The 8,326-nt window shown below is 34.5% G+C and overlaps 1 protein-coding gene across 13 annotated transcripts in view; it reads right to left on the bottom strand.

Annotated features, from left to right (window-relative positions):
• LOC118735137 (Krueppel homolog 1) overlaps positions 1 to 8,326 on the bottom strand; it is a 428,624-nt gene that overhangs the window by 129,207 nt on the left and 291,091 nt on the right. The window lies entirely within an intron of this gene.

Genomic DNA, 8,326 nt, shown 5'->3' with positions numbered 1-8,326 from the left:
ACAATAAAAACATAATTTTGAAACTGATCATCAACTCATCGTTATATAAAAAAAAATATTTTATTTACAGAGTTCCATTGAGAGTTCTGCGAAGCCCCTCGAGACTTCCAATTAAAACTCTTATTAAGTTGTTTTGTCCGACCAAAAGAAAAAAAGTTATAAGCAAAAAGAACTCTGAAGAACAACTGACATTTTTTGTGTAAATAAAAATTTGCCCCTTGTTTTTGCTTATAACATTTTCACTATTGGACGGACAAAAATACTTTTTTAGAGTTTTGGTTAGAACACCCGGGGTGGCTACTCAGAACTCTCAACTGAACTTTGAAAAAAAAAATGAAATTTTTTTGTAAATAAAAATTTGCCGATTGGTTTTGCTTATAACATTTTCACTATTTGTCGGACAAAAAACTTTTAATACAAAAATTTGCCCTTTGTTTTTGTTAAGAACTTTCAACTCTTAATAGAACGCGGAAATTTTTTTTGTTCCAATTTGTTTGGAATTGCTATAATATTGATATCGATATTGATCCCTAATATTGATTTTACGATGATATTTAATTAGCTTTATGTTATTAATTTTCTCTATACTATAGTTTAGAGGTGACAGAATTAGGTAAAACTGCTCAAATAAAAAATTTTGGATTTTTTTGCGAAACTATTTACAAAACCCTTTTAGAATTCTAGAACTCTTTATCGTAAACTGGAGTATGGAATCAGAACTCTTTTTCCCTGGAAAAAAGGAGGCCGCGTGAAGTTGGTCCCTCAAATCGTTTTTTTTTTCGATTTCTGCCCGAAATTCCCCAGAACTATTGCAATTTCCAGTCAGAAACTCTAGAACTATTTAAAATCCAGCCAAAACTCTAAAAAGTGCCTCATTTTTCGAAAGTTCGGGAGCCAACTTCACGGGAATCTTGGTGATCTCGAAAAATTTCACGGCGGAATGTCTGATAACGGAACAAAACTGATCAACTTCGCTAAGGCCCGAAAATGGTAGGCTGCACTCCAACCTAAAATCAAAAAAGCTTCTTTAAGCCACGTGGCTGTCTCCGACATTTTGTGACACGCGAAAGTTAAGCTTGCAATGTTTCAGACGTACGCACATTCCGAAGGTCAAACATCGACTCGGACCACTATCTTGTTGCAGAAAGGATACGCGCAACCTTTGGTGCTGCTTCTTCTTTTTCATCTTCGTCGACCGATTCACTGTCTATAAAGGCTACTCCTAAATCTACATTTGCAAGAGACTGACATTTTCCGCGTGACACATTTCGACATCCCTTATATTGGCCTTCTGCTCTTCCCCGTCCTCAGATAAAGAATCTTCTCCATCAGTAGTGTCAAAAAAAGACTGAATATACGCCTAGACTTCTGCAGCACTCAATCTGTAACAGAAAAGGCATTAAAAATTTAGATTTGCTAAAATATTTCATTAAGTTATCTTCTGTTACCTTTTATATGCACTTTGTATGTATTTTGAAGCCTATTTTTCTATGTATTTACATTCTTGAATTATCGCGGTTCATATATTAACATTCTTAATTGACTAGCGCTCAGAAAGTATTGATTTGAGCCCATAACATTTGCTATTATGCCTCTAGAACATTAAAAGCAAGTAAGTGGACACACGGTTACCCCGGTTATGTGTTTACGAGGTATTTTTTGGTTATGTGTTCAACGGATATAGGTACATAGCAAGAACGATAGAATACAAGATTGCGCATTCCCGCAGAATGACATTTGTGGCAACGGGTAAACAAAGAATATGGCTAAGAAAAATGAGTTGACAGTTGTGAATTTGCAGTGAGAAAACGTGTTTTCTTCTCGATTCACCAATTTCTCAAGCCATCTTTGAATATAGCAAATTAAGCACTACGTTAACAAAAAATATACAACCGCTCTTGAAATGTGTTCAAAAGAATAGGTCTTATTAATTAACTATTTAGAATTTTTGTGCTTGTATTGCAGGTGCCGAAAAAGTGATAATATCTTGTCGCAGCGCATGTTTTCCTGCAGAAAGTGGTCGATGCTTGCTTACCTCCGACTTTAGTTTGTAATTTGTGGTATTTCAACGTTTTCAACTTAACATGTCGTGTTTAAAAGTGGTCCGTAAAGTGCTTCATGCATATTACGCTGGTGTCTAAATTTTATGGCTTCTCCTGCCGGCAGAACTCTACCCACTTTCTGGCCAAGGCGTCGTCGCGGGGAAACAAAAAAAAAAACTGCATTTGGAGGCTTTACCCCTACGGCTGCTGCAATTCAACACACGACATTTTTATAAAGTTTTTATTACAAATAAAACGCTTTTTACTTCAGAAAGCGCGAATTACTTCGATTTTTCACTTGAAAGTACACAATACGTTTGCAATACGTTTGCACTTGTTTCTAAACAAACAGTTTGTTTACGTATTGCCATAAATGTCAAAGTCGGCAAAACCAAAGTAGCGGTTTCGGGAATGCGCCACCTTCAGTTCATTTCACCATGGGTACATAGCCGTATGCATGCGCAGAGTTTGCATAATCGGACGTAATAATCATTTGTACCGCATTTCCTCTTACTCTGCATATGCTTAAATGTATGCAACCATTTTCAATAACAAGTAAACACAAAGTGCTTATAATGAAAATAAAAATTTTCTGCTGCAATACACATGCTAGTCCTTCGAAATTTTCTCCTGGGCTATGCGTTACAGCTTGGCAAATTTTACCCCTACAGAAACCAAAGATGTTTAGACATCAAAAATTTTTTTACACATTGGTTACCAGTAACCATAGCAACCACGTGATGGAGTTTGAACAAATTGCTGCCATAAAACTTTTTTCCTGGTACACTTGACGAATTTTGCCCGCTATATTTTATTAATAAAAAAATTTAAGCAAATATAAACTGACTTATATGTATTATTATGGTACTGCCTGTTATGATCATATTATATTTGAGAAAGAGAATAATGGCGGTTGATCTGAGGTTATTAGATGATTATAAAAAATTATTCAGGGCTATCACAGGATCCATCGTAGCACAGGGAAGCACTCATATCATTTAAATTAAAATTTGCTTCTTAGTAAAATTGAGGACGCTAAATTCAAAAACGCAACCTGTCTTTGGATAACTTTCGTACTTTTACTGTAAATGTAGTTTGAAGTTGAAAATTTGATTTCTAGTAGCATTTACATGGGTATGTATAGTGTGACCAACTGTACGTAAATGACACGTACAGTACGTAAATTTGTAGCCATGTACCGTATGACGAAGCTAACCACAAAATCACGAAAATGTACGTAAATTGAATCGAAGAAATATTGTTGTACGTAAATTTTATCGATAGGAGCGCCCAACATACATACGAACATGCAAATTTTGACTAATGAAAACTAAAAATATAATGAATCAGTTGATGGAAAGTGTAAACACCTCATTAAAAAATCGTCAAAATGACGATAAAATCCCCAACACTGGCAACGCTGTCTGCTACATACTATATTTGTGTTTTTCTTGTGTCCGTTAAGGGTGGGTAACTCAGCAAATTTATAGGAGTTGACTCAATGACTCCAGCTCACCTTAGGGAGTCAGTTCATTCAACTAACTCATTTGAGTCATTATATATTAAACTCATTCGTATCGTAGACTCGTTTTGAGGCATAAGTGCGGTATAGCGGCCGTTGAGATAAAACAAAAATTAAAAGTGGGCGTATTGAACGCGTATTTTCTTTGATCAATCAGATTTGGAGCGATGAGAAATCACAACTGAAAATGGAGATTTTGCGAGATCTTTTGTTTGTTCGGTACAACATTAAAATGACTTGTACGGAATTTTTCGAATTCGTAAAGAAGCAGCGTCAAAAGAAAGAAATTGCATCAGATGGAAAATACGCGTTCAGGAAAACTACTCAAAATCAATGAATTGATTACATAGGCCGACACTTTTGTAATTTAGCAGCAATTGCATTATTTCAGCTTTGAATGTATGTATGTACCTAAATATTTCTCAATTCGCAAATAAGTATGCTGAAGTTTGTGCGTCAAAAATGTGTTTGGATATCGACTAATAAACAGCAATAAAATCGTTTCTAAAATTTTTCTTTAAAGTTTTGTGTTGCTACAATCTTTTGTGTACGTAAATGAGTTTTTGGAAAAGTGGTCACACTAGGTATGTACATACATATATTTTGTTCCATTTTCAAAAGTGAGGTGTCAAATGACGGGGTTTATCCTGTAAATGTGCAATAAAGTTTTAGTTTTTTGAAACGGGTTGCCACCTGTTACTAATTTCATTAAAATTATGTAATAAGTTAAATGAATTAGATATTACAATATGGGTATCAATTGAAATGGTTTTGAAAATGCTTTACTTTTGAACGACACGTAGAAGGGTTGCCATATGTTTAAAAAATAAAATTCAGTTTAATAAAGGGAATGAGCTAACTGAAATATGTATATCAATATGGGTATCAGACAAAAGAAAAAACTGGGCATATCACACAAGAATCCAGTAATTTAAAAGGAATGAAATGAGAAAAAATCACTGATTGACAATGTCTGTATTTGTAATAAAATAACAAATACGATGTCGCAGACCTTTGATTTGACACAATTATTATTTTATTTTACCTAAATTTGACTTTACAAACAGGTGACAACCCTCTTCGTAGTATTTGCAAGCTAAAACCTTCTAAAACTTCTTTCGTCTGACTCTCATATGGTGATGTCAATCTATTTCAATAACCTTATTACTTTGATTCCAATGGAATTTGGTTTTATTTAGCAGATGGCAACCCTCTACATGTAGTTAAAAAATAAACCCTTTTCATACACATTGATACCCAACTCTTAATAGTTCATTTAACTTATTAAAAAAATTTAATTTTATTTTTTAGCAGGTAGCAACTCTTTAAAAAAATAAAACCCTATGGTCTACAGGTCAACCTTTTTAATCTGAGAAAAAATTAAAACAGATGATTTTAAGAGCTACGAACGTAAATTCAAAATTCGCAGGGAGCATTCATTGAATCAGTTCGTAATGAAGATTCGTACAGTACTCTACGAGTTTATGCTGTCTAAACAAAATTTAAAATCGCTGAATCTTAAAAATAATTCAGAAATTCTGCATTATTGTTAATACTAAATATTTATCTTATTCCAAATTTTTAATAGTTTATATAATTCCGTATATTTGTGTAGCAGTAGAGGTAAAATACCAATTACGTACTATATGTACATACATTCATCTGCTAGACGCCATTTAATAAACGAATGTAAATTAATTAAAAAAATGCCTTTTTAAGAAAAAGAATATAAAGTTAAAAAAAACCCAAAAACCGATGGTTTCAGTAATAGCCCTGATTAACTACGTTGTCTGCGAGCGACTAAATATGCCGTTTGCAAAACTCTGATATCTTATCACGAACCAAATATATATCAATGGTATGCTAGGTTTAAACTTAACTAAGCAGATCACACTTATCTTGTACGCGTAATGAGCTAATGAGAATAGTGTAACTAATTAGTACGGTTGCCAGATTTTGAAACGGAGAAAGGAGTAGATACATTTATATTTTCGATAGAAAAAAAGCAGTACAAGACCTAAAAAAGGAGTACATTTTTTTTAAATTTTGTGTGAAATCTATTGTTACAAATTACCATTAATTAGGTACAAATAAACAAAGATATTTTAGAAATCTTTTTCAAAGCAACAATAAATGCTAAAAATAAATAACTAAATGGCTGGCTTTCCAATAAGGGCGGTCGTTAAAGAGATGGTGATCAAAGGGGGAGTGGGCGTGGCACCCAATTGTGGTATTTGGCGATTTTTCTAAGGCATCCCTAGGGAACCATAAGGGGCCTAGGTGGTGGGGGTGCTACGTCCACTCCCCCTTCGCTCAACACCTCTTCAATGACCGCCTTTATAGGAAATTTTCCCAAACTAAATTCTACAAAAGAATTCCAAACTCTTTCTGAATATATGGCCAGTTTTTTAATTAAACATTATAATTAATTTAATATTTTTCTGATTTTTATACCCGAGCGCTCTGCACCTACCTTGCTACGACCATGCCTACACCTTTTCACTATCACACTTAACTTTGCTTACCAAGTAGTGTTTGCCACAATATGAATGGCAAAGTACAGGGCGTAAGATAATAAATGTCAGACAGGTTTTTTGAAAAAATAAAGGGGTCCTTTATAGATGTTGCGAAAAAGAGAAAAAGAGTATTTTTTTGTTAATTTTGTAAATACTTTACATCTATTTTATTAATTAGGGTTAAAATTTTAATCCCTATTTGCATTTGCCAGCTTTGGGAGATAAGTTCATGCGGCACTCACGTCTTTTATAGGTGTACTTTTTCTTAGACTTTGTATAAAAAAAAGAAAAAAAACTGTATAGGGTTGGTCGTATGAATGTCCTCCTAGTCACCGGTTCGGAGTCTTTTCGATTGCTGAGTATGAGGCCTTATGTTGGACAAAAGATGGAGTATAAAGGTCCCAAATGGGGGAAATTAGCCTATATTTACAGAAGATATGTAATAACGTAACCGATGAAGACTTGCGTGCCGCTTGCACTTTTCTCCCAAACCCGCTGGTAAACCCAAATGAGGGTTAAAATTTAAAAACGAATTAATAAAATTTTCGCAAAATCTATAAAGGTCCCTTTTATTAAAAACAAAAAAAAAAACTGTGCGACAGTTATTATTTTACACCCTGTATATGATAAAATATTAATAGCTGGAAAAAGGAGAACAAAAGAAGTACAAAACTAATAAAAGAGTACATTTCCATATATTTTTTTTTGGGAGTACAAGGGAGTACATTGCATTAAAAAGGAGTACGTGTACTCCCAAAAGCAGTACGTCTGGCAACCCTACTAATTAGCAACTAAATATGCCGTTTGAAGAGATCTGATATCTTATTGGGAGCCGAAGATATAGCAATGGCCTTCTAGCTTAAGCCTTAACTTAGCAGATCGCACCTATCTTTTACACGTAATGAGCTACTAAATCGGGAATAGTGTAACTAATTAGCAACTAAATATCCCGTTTGCAGAACTCTGATATCTTATCGGGAACCGAAGATATAGCAATGGTATGCTAGCTTAAGACTTAACTCAGCAGATCACACGTATTTTTTGCACGTAATGAGCTAGAAAATCGAGAATAGTGCAACTAATTAACAACAAAATATGCCGTTTGAAGAGATATGATATCTTATCGGGAACCGAAGATATAGCAATGGTCTTCTAGCTTAAGACTTAACTTAGCAGATCGCAACTATCTTTTACACGTAATGAGCTACTAAATCGGGAATAGTATAACTAATTAGCAACTAACTATATCTCGTTTGCAGAACTCTGATATCTTATCGGGAACCGAAGATATAGCAATGGTCTGCTAGCTTAAGACTAAACTTAGCAGATCATATGTATGTTTAACCCGTAACGAGCTACTAAATCGGGAATTGTGTAACTAATTAGCAACTAAATATGCCGTTGGCAGAACTCTGATATCTTATCGGGAACCTGCTAGGTTAAGATCTAACTTAGCAGATCGCACGTATCTTTTAGAGGTAATGAGCAACTAAATCGGGAATAGTGTAACTAATTAGCAACTAAATACCCAAAAGGTTAGAGTTCTGCGTCGTGACCATAGTCTGCTAGCTTAATATACGTGAATTTGGGTTGAAATTGTCTCCGAAAATTAAACATGAATTTCGGCATCATTTCATGAATACGCGAAGTGCTAGTCCAACAACGCCGCTTTTCACAAACAGCTGTTTACTCGGGTTATTACGTTTTTAGATTCAAAAGCATGTAGTGGCATAACCATGATTTAAGACACTGGAAAAAGTGCGTGGATTTGTTCAAATATAAAATAAAATAAATCCAAATAGATTTTTAGATATAACATGGACCATTTCCTGGTACCAACGTGTTTTGCACATTTAAAAAAGGGGGAAAATATCACAACCCTACTGTTTAGTTTTTCGCTAGTGCGCTGCCACTTTGTCAAAGCGCTTCATATCATGAATTCGCCAATTATGCATAAACGGAACCATTTTACAACGCTTTTATCAACTTGCAATGTTGTGTGTCCAGAAACTTTCAATGTTGTGGATCCGAAACTTTCAATGTTGTGTGCCCGACACCATAAGACCTTTGCTTTGAAAAGCTCCTATAAAAAAGCATAGTGCATAGGGCGACATCTGTAGTGAATAGGGCGAGGTAGATGACATCTAGATGTCGCCCTATGTACTACGTTTGCTACAGCGGAAATAGACGACACGCCATTTCTTTAAATAAAATTAATTGGTGCTCGTTTGTATGTACATACATAT

This window comes from Rhagoletis pomonella, unplaced genomic scaffold (assembly GCF_013731165.1).
Source record: "Rhagoletis pomonella isolate Grant_MI unplaced genomic scaffold, Rhpom_1.0 Rhpom_scaffold_00003, whole genome shotgun sequence".
Lineage (NCBI taxonomy): Eukaryota > Metazoa > Arthropoda > Insecta > Diptera > Tephritidae > Rhagoletis > Rhagoletis pomonella.
Note: the sequence above shows the minus strand (reverse complement) of the source record. Positions and strands in the feature narration are given on the sequence as shown.